At 42.1% G+C, this 19,268-nt stretch overlaps 1 protein-coding gene across 2 annotated transcripts in view; it reads left to right on the forward strand.

Moving 5' to 3' along the window:
* The first annotated feature begins 498 nt into the window (after positions 1–498).
* Positions 499–19,268, forward strand: part of LOC135240781 (SH3 domain-binding protein 4-A-like) — a 47,919-nt gene continuing 29,149 nt past the window's right edge. The window contains exons 1-2 of one of the 2 annotated variants that reach the window (XM_064310699.1): positions 499–706; positions 7,960–8,236. The gene's annotated coding sequence lies outside the window, so the exon portion shown is untranslated. The remainder of the gene's footprint in view (positions 707–7,959; positions 8,237–19,268) is intronic. The other variant, XM_064310700.1, reaches the window with a different exon arrangement.

A 19,268-nucleotide genomic window follows, 5' to 3' on the forward strand; every position in this document is an offset into this window, starting at 1 on the left:
TGTAAAAAGAGATATACCAATAAATTTGAATTGAATTTTATAGTCTCTGATAGACATACCGGTTGTCTGGAAATTTTAACAAATCGGGTGAATAGTAGTCTATTCTGAAGTGCAACAGAACAGGCCTGTTTCACATTTTCTACAGGAATAACCATTTCACATCCTGGGGCGACATTGTGTTATCGTGTCATAAAATCGGATACGCTGTTTACAATTGAGAAATAATCATTATAGCTAGAATAGATCTTTTGGAGAATAAGAATAGAATTGCATTACATGGATGTTAACGCGTAAAGTGCGCAACCTCGTCTTCCCCTCATTTAAGTCAGTAGCCCATATACAAATGTATACATGCTAAAGCCAAATATTTAAAGCCAGTACGATGACGTTTATTTCCTCGTTTTGATAACTGGTATTAACATATTGACAGCCACAGCTAAAGTTTTTTTGTTTGTTTGTTTGTTTGTTTTTAGCCATAGATAAAGTCGCACCCTATCGAAGCGTCCCAAATGTAATCCGAAACTTGGACTGAGTGGCATAGCGAACCTCGCTGTTCCCTCCCATGCAGTGACATCACCAAGCCCATAGCTTTCTACAAGCGCTGAGAATCCGCGCTAACAGTCCTACAAAGGAGAGGGACGTCACCTGGCTCATAATACGCGCCCGTCTGGAACTCTGGATGCTTTCACCACTCACAAGTTTACGGGTAATTTGTCCGACTCGCGCGATAAACTGTTATTGCTGCTGTTTCAGGTTTTGCCTGATTATCTTACTTATGTCATGATGTTGGTAGTTCAGGGCAACATTTAGTTAGGCTTTGCAGTTTCTCTTGTGGATCCCAGTTTTTCAAAGAGAATGTTCGCTCTATGCTGTGTTAGCCTGTGAGTGGGTACGCTAGCGCATGTGTTCTGTTTCGTTGTATTGTCATCAAACTCAAACTGACATATTTGACCTGTGCTGTTTGTTTGAATGTTAAATTAATGTAACATAAATGTTATCATTACTGTAGCGTACAGGGCATCGGTTTTATTTAATGATTGAATGCAATGTGCGATATTCACACTGGTGTTGTTGTTTTATGTTAGTTTACTTGCGATGGATAGGAGACAACTGTACTGACTTGTCTAGCCAGCTAACTACGTCTGTTGATATGCAGAACCAGCCCTTCACTATTATCTAACATCACTTTTATTCGGCTGTTTGGTTGTATGTAAAAATAGGTAGCAGTAAAACCTCTATCGGGATGACATGGTATTACTGCCTGGCTGAATTGATGTAAGACGCTAACAGAATGTGGTTAGCTGGACGTTGATTTCACACAGAAAGAACTTCTCCGTTGTCATAAAATTAACTGTTTAATTGTGCAAGCACATCTCAGTTTTCCATGGAACGTTAGCTAATGTACTCAGCCCCGTCTCTTACCCAGCTCATATCCTCTCTTTTTTTTAAAAACATCCACATGAAAACATTTCATTAATTAATCACCTATTATTTTCCGTTATTGTGGCATATTAACCTCCAGATGGCCATTTCTACTTGGCAGACATCGCATGCATGCCAGACGGATGTAGTTGCTATGCATTGCCCACTTCTGCTTGTTGTGATGAACGTGTCTGAGGAGTGATAGTAACGTTACTAGCAAGGCTACCGTTACTTGGAGTTTGTAACTTGTGCAAAATTTATGCGATGTCGCGATGTCATGTAGTGCTGTTTTTGGCCCATTTGTAACTTTCGTTTATAAAACTTTTTAAACGTGGCATACTGACGTTATTTTGATGACAGGTACACGCATGTTGTTATTGACAAATTGCATGGCAGTCATGCATCGTATTCATTTACAAGGATTATGAATGTATCGTTTTCTTTCAAACAGTATAACAATACTGATTGATTGGGCTGCATTATTTTGTATAGTTCTTCAGTCGGGAAAATGCGCATTGCTGGGAAAACAATCTGTCAAATTCATATATTTTCCCACGTCTAAGAGAAAGGAGTCCGCTGTGCAACACCACGAATTACAGGCTACCATACTTTTTTGACAATTGCGTTGATGCTCGCTCAGTATTTTGTGCATAATAATCCATTATTCGTTAAAAATATATTTTACATAATAATTATTAGTTGTTCCAGCAGCAGAACAACTGGAACTCTATTGTTTTTTTCCTGATGTATTGTCGTCGTCGTTGTTGTTGTTGTTGTTGTTGTTATAAGGTAATCGCAACCCTTTACGCACCCCCCCCCCCTCCCCCCACCAATGGTGTAACTTAATAACTCGGCCGACCAATGGTGTAACTTCATCACTCAGTCACTCAGTCACAGACATTATCGTTTATAGGGCAGGCCCCGCTGTTTCGGTCCAGCCAAAAACCTTCTTACCTACCTACCAAACTAGGCCTAGGCCATCCGGCTGACTGTCCACAAATTTGGCTCGAAACAATCTGGGGAGTAATTTTATAATTATCAAACAAAAAACTTTCTAAATAATGTGGCCTCTCCGTTATGTTTTACTTAAACAGCTGTAATATGCGAATGCTTTGTCCGATCATCATGAAAGTTAACATACAACATAGTTGCCTCTGATGCAACATGCTAATTTTTACCAATAGGTGGTGCTGTAAGAGGAGAATAAAAATTAATCTAACTCCTCAATCTTTTGATCAATCATATTGAAACTTTGCATGTCATGTCTTTGTGCAAGGCTCCCGTTTCCATTAGACGTACAATGATAAAGTAATACCTGATAAAATATGGCTGCATTCAGCCAATCAGTTGTCAGTGGACATGAGATGATTAGCAGTGGCTGATCATCATGAAACTTGCAATGCATGTTGGCCTCTCAGGTAGGTACTACCATGTCAAATGAGACTGAAAGATTTGGTGCCATTTATCCAATACATGTCCTTAGAGCTTCAAAATTCATAATTATTGCTCTCTGCTTGGGTCCTGTTAATTACTTTCTTATTATTATAACCTTAAGATTAAATAAATGGAGAAGCTTTGGAGGAATGCTATGAGATAATGGGCGACAGTTTGGATCGCTATTAACTACCCTAATAAAGACCCCCTGCACTCAAGTAACTGTAGAGCTTTCTCTGCACAGAAACAAACTGGAGCTTGGAAAGAGTGTGTGCCCTCGTACCTTGCACTCATTTACTTCTACCAAGTAGCCAATACACTGAATAATTTATAGACAACTGTATGCATGTTTTATTTAGACAGCCGGGCTTGAAAGAGGAAGCTTCTCCTTCATGGCTCCTTTTTTAAAAGTCCATTCTTTTACGTGTTTTTTTTTAGGTGTTTTGCTTTGCAGATGTGGTTATAAATAAATAATAAACAAATAAATAAATAAAATGATTTCCAGATGCCTGATTTAGGCGAATAGTCTGTGGAACTTCAGAGGATTTGACAAAACTAATGTTTTATTTCATGAGCTGCTTGGGTTTGTACTTCATAAAATAGTTATGGCTTTAATTGAAAATAACATGTCTTGTTATGAACGTATAATTGAAGCTGCTGTTTGACTTTTTTGTGTGATAATGGGTCTCTTTGGCCTGCGGGTATGGGGCTGCTGCAAACCCTGTCCAAATCCCAATCCTGGCCAGATCCAAGTCTGAATGCTTCTTGAACCCGCAACACTGAGAGCAGCCAAATTCGTTCATGTTTGATAGACAGACACTGTACTGCACCAAATCATGTAAGCACAACATATAACGCAGGTGTACAAGAATGTGAAGAGGAAGCCTGGTCTCTAGAGCAGTTTCATTGGTTTGATTGTAGGCTACATCATTGTGTTCCTCAGGTATAGATTCAGCCTCCGTTCGGCCCATTGGTAAGTGTCATGAAATGATGCAAGAAAGCGGCGGTTTGTAATCTGGCTCTAGCAGATCTAGCGGACGACTGTTATATTATCAACACTAATATTATGTTTTTATCTGTCTATGTAGTGTGATACAGGCCTAGTTACCAGCACACGTGCAGTGCATGCTCGAGTGCGCATATGTTCAGGTGAGGAGGCGGAGGAGGTGCAGGTGATTAAATGCATTGGTGCATGTGTAATTGCGCCAAAGGTGGACACAATCACACGTAGCCTTACTAATTACAACTTTGTAATTATCAGTTCAGTTGCCAGATCAGTTCAATATCGAGCTTGGCTTGAATTCTTAGTTACGGACCGGAATGAAACATCACAGTTAGGAACTGGCTGTGGAACTAGAGAATGGTGTTTGTCTGATCGAATGGGGTGGGTGGGTGGGGGGTATCGAATGGGGTGGGTGGGGGGGGATCAAATGGGGTGGGTGCGGGGGATTGAATGTGGGGGAGGGGGTCTCGAATGGGGTAGGGGGTTCCGAATGGGGTGGGTGTGATCGAATGAGGCTGGTGGGATCGAATGGGGTGGGGGGGGATCGAATGGGGCAGGGGGGATCGGGTGGAGCTTTGGGGGAACGAACGCTGACTGGGCAGTGTATGTCTCCTATACGGCCCTGTCTCTAGCTAACTGCTCTCAGTGACCCCCAGCAACGGTCTGCTGTTTTCCAGGTCTTTTTTTCCATCATCAGAGGAATGCATGTGTATTTCTGCATGCTGGGCAGTTGTGTATTTTTACTTTCTCCCAGGCTATCTGTGATATTTTTATCAAGGAAATGTTTTAAGGGGAAACTAATCCTTTAGTGGTGCATTATGGTATGTGATGAAAATAGTTTGTATTCCCCCTCAAGGCACTCACTTAGGCCACCTACAGTGCTTTGGTACGCTGCCCCTGTCAGAAGTATTTACATTCGCTTTTCCAGGTCATTAAAATTAAAAAGGTTTAAAAAAACAAAAATAACAGTGGCTGTCTAGATGTATTTCTTACCATGCCATAAATCTGTAACGCACATCAGACACTGTGTGTGATGACATTTCCTGCAATTCTCTATGCTTATATTAGTTTTGTTGGGTTTCAAGTGAGTGGTGTGCAAGAGATGAGAGGGTGTGTCAATAAACTTTCCACCATCAAGCTTGAACCTTTTCACCACTGGATTAAGAAATGCTGACTTCTTCCCATTGTAGTACTTTCAGAATGCCTGAGGAGATCGATGCAATGTTAAAGACTGATCATTCACAAGACAGAAAGGATTGCATTCCAAATTAAACTATTCAAATTAAGCAAGTTTAATTTAGTAACATTTGCAGGCTGGCTAGGTCTGCTTTGCAGTTAGATACTGATCAAATTGGACAAAGATCTTGGAACTGAAGACAAGGGCAAATTGTTCTGTAAATTAGCTTGTAATGCTCAGTTTGAAAGCTGGCTTAAACTACTGGTTTGTATCTAAACACTCACCTTGCCAGCTATCTATCAGGCTAGATAACAACTTGCTTAAACAAACTTGCATGCTTACTTGTTAAAGAGCTGCTCTCCATGTCACTTTGGTCATGGCTGTCATCTTCAGGTGATTCTTTCTCTGGAGAAGAGACTTTATAAAATAGCAATTTTTTGTAATAAGCTTTGGAAACCTTTTTTTTTCAGGATGAGAAAATGATAGCTGGAAAATTTGAGTTATAAATGTTGAGTTTTCTTTGTTCATATTATCAGGGGACAGGCCTTATATTTGCATATTTTGAGCAGGCCTGACTCTGGGAACTGTAGTTCAGGGCCATGGAAGGCAGTGAGTTGGTGAAAGGATCCAACTCAAGTACCAGAACTTTTCAAAGCTGCAGAAATCCCTCCACCATACAGAAATGGTAGGCTAAATATTTATTGGGCAAAACTTGGCAATATTCAAATATCAGGTAACTGATAAGGAGTACGGCCTTAGTCACCTTGAGAACAGCTTCAGTTTTATTGTGGCCCTGCCATAAAAAACAGTTGTGTGAAGCTCACAAAGTGCAGCGTTTGTTCAGACTGGAATACAGAGGTGTTGATTCAGTTCTGTGGCCATTTGTGAGACCGTAGTTTTGAGCTGTTTAGGAACCATCTTGTGAAGTGTCGTTTTGTCCTTGTTGGTGAGCTTTGAGTTGCGACCACTGTTCCTCTTTGCCAACGCAGGTTGTTTGAAATACGTTGTCATAATACTTGACACCGTTCTCCTGCCACATTAAATAATTTTTCAGTTTTTTTGACCAACGCACCTGCAGTTCTGGTGCCGACTTTTTGACCTTTTTGGAACTCTGTTGCTGTGGACACCCACTTATTAAAATGCTGATTGTCAGAACTTTTGTTTGCTGATACGTACTGCTAATTGGCATTCAACTTAATATAATGCCCATGTGCAGCTGCCTTTGAAATTGTGCTTGAGTTATTTCAAAGTTAAACTCCTTTCTTTTGTGGTGTAGTCATTCACTTTCAAAACCATGTTTCTAGATTCAAATTTAAATAAGAAGGGGCGATATAATGATTTAGAAGTTAAAATGTACATGTAGTCTTCTTCTTGTGATGTATCTTACACACAACACTTTTTCCCGTTTGTTGTGTATTTGCATTGCAAAACATTCTCAACCTACTGAATTACACATGCTCATCTGTATTAATGCAGGAAGGGATCTGAGATAACTGGGTATACTTCATTTTTAGATCCAGCATGTGTTTACTGCATCATGGTAGTATCATGGAGATCCCAAAGAGAAATGTACAGTAGGTCATTCTATTCAGTGAACTAGTGTGGCTTTCCTGTGGTGCACTTGTCTTTAAAAGGATGAAAATTGTGCGTTTTTCTAACAGATTAGTGTGCCCCCCCACTCCCCCCCACCCAAATTATTTAGTGACCTTTAGTTTACCAGTCTATTTGGTGACCTTTAGTTGTTTTTGTGCTTTTCCACTTGACCTTCCCTTTGAAGGTGTAAAGCAGGTGTTTGCTGGTTCGCACTCAGCCCTGATGGTATATTCACTGAAATAGTGTGCAGGATCTGTGTAGAAACCACCTCTCCTTGTGAGATGAGAACTCGCCACCGCCATTGTGAGCTCAGAATCAGAGCACGTGTGTCAAAACGGGACGAAGATGAAGGGGAACAGAGAGGAAAAAGAATCCCAAGACTGAAACATCTCCTCTGTCAGCAGTTTCTACTGCTACAGAGTTTGTGATGACGTCACTTTCCAAGGTCAAACCGTCCAGTCCCCACGGTCTGCACACTCCTCTGGTTTCTGACAGCGGGACATGACATGGATGTGCTTATGCTGACACGCAATTATTTAGGCCAGCCTGGTCTCCTCCCCCCCCCCACCCAGCAGGCCTGCTGGCAGTTCTGTGTGCCCTCTCCGCTGACTGCGAGGGGAGGGGGGGGGAAGATTTGCATTCCCTTCCAAAACTTAAAAATCTCGCTGACGTTAGTCTTCTGAGCTTTCGGGGAAAAATGACTCGGAGGGACGCGACGGCACCTTGCGCGCGGGCGGCGCAGTCACCTTGCCGATCCCCTAATTTACTCCTGTTCGCCCGTTTGCGACTGATAAGCTGTCGTGCGTCTGATAAGGGATTGCTCTCCGTGTCCCTCCGCGCCCCACGTCCCGCTCGCTGGCGGGGAGCTTGATGTGGCGGCACGCCGGCTGATTTTTAAAGCTCTTACTCCAGACTGTCTCGTAATGGGACCAGCCGGGACTGACTGGGGCATGGTTCCGGGGCACAAGGCCCTGGGACATGTGGAGATTTGGGGCTTATTTTGTAACCTCGCCCACGCAGACTCAGATTACGGAAGTGCAGTCTCTCTGGGGACTGAGCAGGGTGACTGAACTGTGACCTCCAGGGACATTGTAGGGAGGTGTGTCACTTGTGTGAAATAGGATCATAGCAGGGGGTCTGTGAAACATGATTGATATGATACCCTGAATATAAATGCTTCACTAGTGTTGAAGCATTGAGGATTTCTATTAAACAGCCCGTTAACCAGTACTGGTGAGGTCCACACATATTGAAAATGGATGTTTTCTTGTTTAGTCCCCTGGTAATGGGGGGACTTGAACATTGTCTGTTGCTCCCTCTCTCTTGCAAGATCTCCGATTGGTATTCAGCTCCATCATGCAAGGGAAAGACGTCCTGGAGATGAGCAGGAGGTGAAGAGACTGTGATTTAACTGACAGGAGGAAACCGAGGATGGAGAAGCACTAACAGAAACTGATTATGTTAAAAAGGAACTGTATTGACAAAAGGATGACTTGCATGAGGTGAAAATGGGAAGACTGTCAACAGTATCAGAAAGGGCTGAATGGCATAAGAGATCGCTGGTCCCAGAGAGAGCGACAAACATCAAGGAGACTGTGGCAGAGAAGGTGAAGTAGCAGCCTTGCATGAGCACCCACTCACCCACGCTCTCACTAACTCCCTCACCCACTCATTCACACACTCACTCATTCACTTGTGCACACTCTCCCTCACCCACTCATTCACTTGTGCGCACTGTCCCTCACCCACTCATTCACTTGTGCACATTCTCCCTCACCCTGTCATTCACTCTCTCACTCATTCACTCGTGCACACTCCCTCACCCACTCATTCACACACTCACTAATTTACTCATTCACTCATGCATTCACTCACTCACTCATGCACTCTTTCACACACTTACTGCAGGACTTAGTGCAGGACTCACCTAAAAAAGTTGAATTTTATTTTATTTTTTTACAAAAGACTCCATCTTGTACTAGCTTGTTAAAATGCCAATATGATGTAGCCTTCGCAGTAGAGGAAAGACAAAAAATCAACTGTTACAAGGTGATGGTCAGTAAATATAACATGGTAAATAAAACTCCTACATAATGTTTAACTACAGTCCCAGGAGATATATAGCCTGTCTAGTCTGGCTGCACTAACCATGCTATCAGCTAGCCACACCCAGGCATACTGCCTTGTAGTAGGATGCTTATGTCTCCATGCATCAATCAAACTTTGTGACTAAGCTTGAAAGGCAGGAGGATGAATGCAAATGGGACTCCACTGGTCCTGACCACAGTAAAATCTATAGTGCAGTTCCAGTCCCCTCCTATGATAATGCACTCATCCTGACTGACTGTGCTAAAGCTTCCCTTGGCTTCATAAATACGATTACCTCTCTGAGCTCTGATAAGGAGCATTAACGTTAAACCAGAAAACCCTGTGTTGCTGCCCTGAGTAGTGTAGGCCTCCCCTTGACTAACTCAGTGGTGGATCTAATAACGGTCCCTAGTCCAGAGTAAGAACCTAATGCCACTCACACATTCTCACTCAGAGAGAGGGAGAGATTTTAATATATATCTATCGTTGTTATTATGATTGATTATTATGCTATGACAATACGTAGGCCTATTTTAAAATGTTATGCTAATAAAGCATTTTGAATTTGAAATTTGAGAGAGAGAGAGAGAGAATTGGTTTGACTTCAAGGAATGAGGGTGCTGTCCTTTATCCAGCCTGTTAGCAAACAAAATGACAGGTTCATTTCCTCTGAAGGTCAGATGTTGTCTTGAGACCACTGCCCGTTTTCCTGGGTTGTCCTCTCGTCTTTTGGCCTCCGTGCCAGCCAGCGCCATTTGGGATGTTCCGGTCTCATCATGAATGTCTAAAATACCATCATAATGGTAACTGAACTGGGTCCTCCACATACGGTGCCAGAGGCTAGGCAAGGCCATGCTGTGACCTTTTCACGGGCAAGTTCTCAAAGTGAGAAACCAACCTAGAAAAACACGCAGTTACTGTACAGAATACATATTTACCTAAATAAATGAATGAAAATTAATGACAGCAACAATAATGCTACAAATCAGCGTTTCACACAGGGTTTTGAGAAGCTGGAGGGGGGACCCCAAACCTCCAGGTGGGTCTGGGGGCATGCCCACTGGGTGAAATTTTAACAGTTAAATGCATCAATCTGGAAGATTAAAAGGCTTGATCTGTGAAGAATTTTGTAAACAATCCCATCATAAACCCCATGCAGTTATATCAATTTGTAAGATGCTTCAGCCTACACTCGTGCCATCAAATAAATTATGGTGTATTAAGTGCTTGGAATCACGCTCCGATGCTGCAGTAAAAATATGGCACCACATCCTACGTCAGATTTAGAGACCACATTCAACTAAAATCTTGACAGTCAATGAAAGTTACACAAAGGAAAACATTTCTACAACAAAAAAGTACTTTTTGTCCTACTTCAAACAGGTCTAATCAGGTTTCAAGCAGAGATTTTCTAGAAGGGAGTTATTCCAACTGCATGAATATCTGGTGTCAACATTCATCTTAAAAATAGTACTTGATCTTGATTAACTCTCAACAGCTTTGAATAAATTTGTATAATCAGCATAATGTTACATATCACTGTCAAGATACAGCCTTTGTCAGCTTGATGCTGGAAATTATTTAGCCTACTAGTACAGAAAAGGTGTGTGGCTGATGTTACTTTTTTAACTTGACAGACCATTGTAACTCCTTTGTTCATATCGATGTAAATGTAGCGAGAGGTACCAAAGAGAATAGGCTACTGTATCAAACATATTGCAGTGCCAATACCTACAGTGTCACTCCCTCACATAATCAACATAACGTTAGGCTTCACAGTCGAGACACAGATAGCTTTTCTAACTTGATGCCCGAAATGTTTTAAACCATTGTAACCACATTCATGTCGATGTAGCTAGCAAGTAGATACCTACCTCAGATAATGTTGTCTCCTCAAAATGCGCTCTGGACGGTGGCCTGCGGAAGTTGAGATGCAGGACTCGTGTTCCAAAGAGAGACTACAGTCCTACAGTCAGTGCTGAAGGCAAAAAGAGACTGGGAAAAATGGGATTCATGGGAGAGCAGCCAGGCAGAAAGCACTGCCAACCACTGGTAACATCAGTGCTCATTTCACATTTGCAAAAAAGCACCTGGATGATCCCCAAGCCTGTTGGGATAATGTTTTATGGACAGATGAGTCAAAAGTGGAACAAGGTTACCATAATGTCTGGCGTAAAGCAACTACAGCATTTAACAGGAAGAACATCATACCAACGGTCAAATATGGTGGTGGTAGGGTGATGGTGTGGGGATGCTTTGCTGCCTCAGGACCTGGATGACTTGCCATTATTGAACGAACCATGAATTCTGCTCTGTAGCAGAAAGTTCTTAAGGTGAATGTGCAATCATCTGTCCGTGAGTGAAGCTGAGGTGCAACTGGGTTATGCAGTGTTTGGCTGCAGTTATTGCTGCTAAAGGTGGTGTGACCAGTTAAGTTTAAGTGGCCAATTTTATATATGGGTGACATGGGTGTTTGATAACTTTTTTTAAAAATTAAATAAATAAAATTATTTAAAGATGTGCTCTGTATTTCTTCTCGTTCCCTTTGTCTCATATTCCATTTTGTCTGAAGATCTGAAACTGTTCAGTGTGACAAATGTGCAATTATAGAGGAAATCAGGAAGGGGGCAAATACGTTTTCACAGTACTGTATGTTTATCAGACATTCTTAAACTGGCGGAACACATTAATCTGTGGCGGGCTGCTGCAGTTTAGGTAGTTAATGGGAAACTGCAAAAAAAATAAAAAATTATAACAGGGCAGGGGTACACTGGATGCTTGGGGCAAAAGGGGCAGTTTCTCTGGCAGCCGTAGCCATCTCCTCTGCATGTGCTTGTTGCCAGGTTGTTCTCTCATGACTTGGTAATTTCTTCCATCTTAATGCAGAAGATATGTCTTCATACCGGAATATCTCCCAGCACAGTGATGACCACGAGCAAATAATGAGCAAAGAAATGTCTTTTACTTTGGCCTTTCTCACTGTAATATCTTTCACTGCAATCTTTTTGCACACTATATACTCTAAAGACACATGAAAACTATGTCAAAGTATAATTGACATTATTAGAAGCATAAGACCATTACTGACCCCCCCCTTTCATTCTCCAGTAAAAGCCGGTTCCAGCCACAGGCCCCCTCCCCCCACGAGGCCCATGTTAGGCCCCTCCCCCACGAGGCCCATGTTAGGCCCCTCCCCCACGTGAGGCACATGTTAGGCCCCTCCCCCACGAGGCCCATGTTAGGCCCCTCCCCCTGTGAGGCCCATGTTAGGCCCCTTCCCCGTGTATGAAGCGCTGAGTGCAGCCCTGTTAGGCTGCAGTGCCGAGCCTGGAGCCTGCATGTTTTAATGATGATGTCATACGGAGCCTACAGTGCTTATCACCATCAAAGGTGAGCTCTACACGGTGTGCTCTGTTCCAGGGATAAGTGTGATGTGTAGTGATATGCATTGATATGGCACTCACAGGCTACCAGCCAGGGTTTTATGTAAAAGTATGCTTAAATTCAGCATTATATAAACACAATAATGCACAACTTTGCTTATTGAACTAGGCTGTAGAAATTGGAAACACATGCTCATTGTACATTAGATCCTGGGAAACATTCTGGTATGTAGACATATCTTTTGCTTTATAACGGAAGAAAGGATTTAGTCATGGAACATTCACATATGTTTAGTTGGCAGGAGAATCAAACAAGCCAAATGCAAAAACATTAAATATGGATTCACTTTATGGCCTTTTGCATGATCTTTCTCATTGCAGCTTATGTTTTGTGCAGTCTGTCTTTCTGCTTTCACTCCATATGGAAGGTTTCTCTCCTCTTTGAAGCAACCTCAAAAATGTCACATCCATAACCTCAGTTATAAACACTGGAAACTGTGGAGTAGTTCTCTTTTTTCTGATATTCAGCACATTTCTAACAGGAAGGAACTTTGCATTGCATTAGAATGTAGCGATTGAATGATAAGTTTGCGGGAAAAGCTTTTTAAAATACCTGCTGTTTGTGCCACTGGCAATCCTTTATCCTGTGCTGTTCACAGAGCAGCAGTCCTTGTATTTCCCCTTCCTCAAACATTTACCCAATTTTTTATTAAAATAGTTCATTACTTTTTTATTTGTATTCCCAAGCCCTCTGAAGGCACTTATTGCATACTCTGCCAGTAATGGGCTTTCCCGTCTTGAGGCTTATGTTTGTTTTGTCTAGCACACGCATTCCAACCCTGACAAAGCAGAAAGGAGCATCGTCCACACACATAACCTGGAAGAACATGTTACTATGCCATCACCACAGGTTAGGAAGAAGGAAGTAAAATCCTTATGTATTGCACAGCGGGCGGAGGAGATAAGGGTAGGAGATGCAGAGTCACCAGAGAGAAGGGCGGGTCTAGATGACAAATTTGTTCCCGTCTCCTGTTAAACGTCCCGCCTGGGGAGGTCTCACTGCCTGCCCCAGGCCCACCAGCTTCACTGCTGGGCTTCAGAGGCCGCTGTGCTGGGGTTCGTCCTCTCATGAACCCTGCAGAGGAGTGTGAGGGGGGCTCTGTAATTATACCCCGCTTATACATGACCTTTACCGGAAACCATTAAGCGTGTTTTCGGGGAAAACTTCTGGTGTGATCAGATTTGCCCTTACCTATTAACGCTACACTTGCGCGATAACAGGAATGTCTACTTGAGAAGGTGCATCTGAATCATGGGAAGCGTGGGATATGAATCATGGGAAATGTGTTCCCTGCAGGTTTCATTATTGAGAGAATGTCATGGCCATATGGGCAGAAATGATGTGTGAGGACATGTTTAATAGTCTGCTCCCTGGGTGTTGATGGTGGTACTAACAAAGTGGTAATAGAGGCCTGCCTTGTAGTCATGTGGCTGTCTGAGTCATGAATGGGCTTGGGTTCTGAAATCTGGTAGTACTATGGCACCCGTTCCCATACGACCGGTACCTACCGGATGAAATTGCAACAAAGATTTTGATGCTTCATTTTAGTGTCATTTTCACTTATGTTACATTCGCTTTGTCAGTGATAGCTGGTACCATTAGCAAGCTAGCTAATGTTTAAACTTGGTTTAATGTTTCAAAATGTTAAAGCAGAACTGTCTAAAGTGTGGCAACAATACCTATCCCCAGTAAGTTGTTCCAATAACCTTGATATGCATTTTTGTAAGTCGCTTTGGATAAAAGCGTCTGCTAAATAAATGTAATGAAACAATATTATGTGGGGTTTGAGTGTAAAATGATTGAAAATTAATTTCATAAATGTGAGCTTCCTATAAAGATCATACAGCTGTAAAAGCAATAGTTTAAATTTTTTTTGGCAATTATTAATTAGCAAGCATGCTAGCTCCCACACAAAACAAAGACAGCTAAGTTTTTAAAAGCATTTCCTATTGGCTGAAATAGCATCACATGTGCATTTCCTTATATGTCCATTTTTCCTGTGTATCTGAGTGTTCTGCTATTGGCTACTTTGATCAGACTACTTTGATCAGATGTTGTTATTGGCAGAATCACAGAAGATGTTGCTCAGTGTCCAGTGGGGAGAATTATTGATTGAGGGTCTTGGAGCATGTGTGATGATGAAATTGGCAGGAAACAAGGAGAAAAATGCGAAAACCAAAGTTTTGGGGCTTTATTGTGTGGACATTTTTAAGTTGTATCTGAATTCTGTGTGTTTACATGAGGTTAGCTAGACATAGGCGGGGGCAAATATTCATTCAGTTAGCAATATGCTGTTTCATTGTGGTCAGTTAACTGAACAGGACTGGCATGGAACAGCTAAATCAACTAGCAGGTCAGCTTGTCTGTTACACTGTTGTTCTGTATTTATTATGCAAGAGCACTCTGACAAGAAGATAATGAAGGGAGAGAGTGAGTCTACTTTTAGCGAGCATTACTGTTTAACAGCAGTGTGTGCCCACTTCCCACAGAGAGGAATGTGTTCAGAAAGGTCTTTATCGAACCAAGTGCTAATTATCGCACCCACTTCTATCTTTGTCTTGTGTCATTGATTAGAGCTTCAGCCATCTGCGTTGCAAATTTTGTGTGATAGCTAATAATGTTAGCGTAATGTCAGTCTAATGTTTACAGAGAGTGCATTTCTACATCCAACTGCACAAACAGAAATGAGTACACAAAATCTGCATGGTTATACACATACACACACACACAAACACAGAAGCAAAGCCAAAGTGTGTGCACGTGCATATGTGTGTGTGTATGTGTGTGTGCGTGTATTTTCTTTTGCGCAACTTGTGGAAAAAAAAATCCTATTGGGGTCAAGATGGGATCCTACTTGAAGGATTGATAAAAACGTGATTCATTCGTGCCACATAAACAGGGACACGGCATCAGCTGCATCCTCTGTTCTGTTTTAAAACAGTAATAAACTGAACATTGTGATTGGAGGTTTTCACTGAGGTAGATAAACTCCTTCTCTGTTTTCTTATTGTTGTTTATTGGAGTGTCTGCTCTCGAGATGAGTTCTCCCCGGGGGTCAAAGCAGTGCCAGCTGTCTGTGGAGATTCTCCTGAGTGGTGAGCGGGATGGTAACAGACAGACTTGGCCGCAGTAGAAATCCAGTTAACTTACAGTCTTCTGTGGTTGCTGAAAATTGATTTAGGACTTGTAAGAACAACATTATTCATTTGCTGAAAGGCTTTATTTAAGACCACGTAATCCCTTCCTTGTACTGTAACATGGGATTTATGTTTAGGTCTTTAGCTCTGCTTGGTCAGAAATTACAGTGCTAATATTTTTCCTTGCCTGCAATTGTTTTTTTAAGGAGGGCCACCAACAGCCAGGTCCCTACAAGGAGCATATCTGATCTGCACTTTGTGGAAAGTTACCATGGCTTTTGTCTAAATTAGCATGGGGACACCTTTCCCTGTGCTGAGCTGTGGCAAATAGCGAATTCTTTATCCTCCATAAATTGAATGACTCTTCATTCGTAGTTGTACAGTGTTTGTGCCGGAGATAAAACTGAGCATGTGCAGGACAGGAAGAGGACAAGAGGCCATGGCAATAAAACTCACAACTCAGTGTTTTGACAGCTATAAGGTTCTCAGAAGTAACGGTACTGCCTTGTGCGGGTGCCTCCCGCAGACTTCATTATGTAATGAACTTGGCTCGGAGCACCACTGCTGTACAAACGCGTGTGGCCTAATTTGCACATTCGGGCGAGTGCGCTGTTTTTGTGCTCATTAAGTGTTGGTATATTCCCCTCGTTTACCGTGTGCTATTAATGTACTGTCAGCAAAAAAGGAGAAATGTTTCATTTGTCCGGCTTGCTCATGATATGTAAATGGATTCAAGTGAAGTCCCTTTATAAAGTGTGTATTATGGTAATAAAACGGTCTTTTGGAGTTGTGCTGGGACAGGCGAAGTACTGGTGTAAGATTAATGAAGTTCTGCTGAGAACCAGAGCGGCTAACTAACTGATGAACAGTCAAATCTTTCAAGTGTGTTTTCGGCAGTTACTTCATTAGCTATTTTTCTCACAGCTATGCAGAGATTTTGACAATCGTTTCTTAAAGAGTAGTATGTGTTCTGGGCGCAGCTTTTGGGAGGAGTTGTCCAATCGGGAGCGGAAGCCCCCCTCAATTCATAGCCAGGCAGTACAGATGTCATCTGTGCCTCGTGATCAGCTATGTTTTGTTGTATTTGAAGCCACAAATGGTAACGAGCAAAACCTGTTTTATGCTGAGATCTGTCTGGAACTTCAACACATTTTCAGTGTCCTCAATTTATCAGATTGATTGGAAGGAAACCCAGCATACATAAGGGTTTTCCAGGACCAGTTAGTTTTTTAAAAATGCGGTATTATTATATTTTATATTTTGTATTGTGAGCATTTTAAGTCATGGAAATGGCAACTAAACTGATTATCTTAAATAGAACAATAAAGAATCTCTTGACTTGCCTTGGACCGGAGTTGGGAACGCCCACTCAATGAATCTGTTTACGAACCGGTGTCCATTGTCATCGCTCATTATTTTTGCCAAATCTTCTGAAAACATGTTTTCAGGATTGTACATACTCAGGTGGAGGTAGAGTGTATCGCTTGCTGAATTATTTCTTTAAATAATTTTATTTATATTATTTTCAGCTGTTTAAAGTGGTGGCTCAATACGCGGTTTCATAGTAGCTAAAAACCAAACAGCCTTGAGATGCGAACAAACTGTAGTCATTAAAGGAAATGCATTACCTATCCTGGCAGTTTCACATATTTGCTTCACCAGTGGAGTCATTTTAAGCATGTACAAATGTGAGAAAGAGAAAAAAACTATTTAAAAAGAGGATCTGAAACTACGCAGTGAAAATTACAATGTTATTTTCAGCTGCGTTTTGAAAGAACTTGTTAACCAATTTCAGTCCCGGGGGTCTGATTACATATGAGAGCTTCCTGTAGCGGAGCCAATCTCATTATAGGAACATCAGAGCACATAATGACCAGAACAGGACACTGAGCCCATCCTCGTTCACCAATTTCCTACAGTATCCAGCTCTGCATTTATTCTGGAGTTAAACTCTCTACTACATGACCTGCCAATCTATTCTACAAATTAGCAACTCTCTGTGTACAGAAATACTTTCTGATACTTTGTTGATCCCTTTGATTAATTTTAAAAACAGTCAAATCCCCATAGCCCCCTTCTACTAAGCCAAATTATGTCAGGACATTTGCAGGACTCCATCTGTCATCAGCAAATATGCAATTTCCCCCTGTGCCACTGGCAGTGTTTGTCTGTGTGCAGACGCCTCAACCCTAACCTGTTCCCTGTGGAGATGCCTTTGGCAGAAGGGGTTGGTAAGATGACCCTGGATTTAGCCAAGTGCTCGCTACCCACTACCTGCAGCCCTGCTGACTTGCACACACGCCTCTCAGGTGTGCAGGCCTGTTTCCTGCTCCTCTCTCAGGAAAAGCAGGCTGTATTCCCAGCTCCTCTCTCAGGAAAAGCAGGCCTGTATTCCCTGCTCCTCGATCAGGAAAAGCAGGTCGGTATTTTCTGTTCCTCTCTCAGGAAAAGCAGGCCTGTATTCCCTGCTCCTCGATCAGGAAAAGCAGGTTTGTATTTTCTGCTCCTCTATCAGGAAAAGCAGGTCTGTATTCCCTGCTCCTCTCTCAGGAAAAGCAGGTCTGTATTCCCTGTATTCCCTGCTCCTCTCTCAGGAAAAGCAGGCCTGTATAGAGTGAACGTGGTGGGTGGAAGAAACCCCTCAGATACACCAAACAGTAGAAGTATCTGAGTAGGAAGGAATGCATGTATAGTAGTCTTACCCGGTGTTTCTGAAATGGCATTCATTTAATGTTATCTCAATTATCTGACTCAATTATCCAAAATACTGTTTTTTACCTTTTGTTGTTTTTTACCTACTACCTTTTGTCTATGCATAGATGGAGGAGACGGCTGTCTGCCAATAGTGTGGCTCTATACCGATTGCTATTTAACTTGTTAGATGCGGACATGTCTCTGGCTTGTGTAGCCTGCTACAATACTAGGGTATAGGCAAATGACTATGTGGTGCAGATATCCTGAGTTCTATGTGTATGTTAGGATCTTAAAACTGCTAGGTGTGTAGTGTTAAGAGTCAATGAGGAATGCCATGTTACTATGAATGCTGTTTATTGTTCAGTGTGTTCAGTAATGACAATATACAATGCTGCAAAATGTGAGTGGTGCAGTGGCTATACGCATGTTCGCAGGAGACCGTGTTGAGGAGTCTCCCTGAACCATTGCACCTTTCCCCTTATATATTCAGAGATCAAAGCAAAACAGCAAGTCATTAAATAAAGACACAAAGATAACGAATCAATACATTAATGATCCTGCTTGTGCTGTCTCTGTAAGCATACCACCCTGGGTTAAACTTTGTATCTGCCTGGGCGCTCTGACCCGTAGGTATCAAGATCATTAGTCAGCACCCCACCACTAAAGACACCCATCTTGTTCTCCATGACATAAGCTTTCCAACAATACGAAATATGATTACACTGTATTATGGAGAACCTAAGTTTTTGCATAATGCTGATCCAGTAGGATGTTTTGCAGCTGAGCACTCTCTCTTTATCCGAGCCTGCCAACTCCCCGTCAGCACAGTAAACAGAGTCTGTTTTCCTCTGGGCACGCTTCTGTTAACCGCCTTACAGTGGTCAGAGAGAAGAGCATGTGTTGCCTCTGTCATTTGTGATCACAAGGAGTTGGCATCTGCGGGATTCTTAAATCATTCATACCTCAGATGCAGCTGCTCCTAGTGTAAAATCTACTGAGAGCAAGCTGCAGTTTTGTTGTGAAATTTTGAGAGCAGGAATTTGTCTAGCTGTTCGGGGTAGGGATTCCACTTTGCATTTTGGTCGGCTCCTTTGGGAAAGAGACTGTACAGTTTGTTATTCATGTCACAGTAATAAAATGATCATAGCAGCGGAAGCATTTTAATGTTGAAAACAGTAGGTAAAACCTAACCGAGTGGGTTTTAGCTGATGGCAAATGCCCAGTTTTACTCATTTGTTTTCTCATATTTCAGTGTTTAGTACCACTTTGTCGTGCT

Source organism: Anguilla rostrata, chromosome 15 (assembly GCF_018555375.3).
Source record: "Anguilla rostrata isolate EN2019 chromosome 15, ASM1855537v3, whole genome shotgun sequence".
Classification (NCBI taxonomy): Eukaryota; Metazoa; Chordata; class Actinopteri; order Anguilliformes; family Anguillidae; genus Anguilla; species Anguilla rostrata.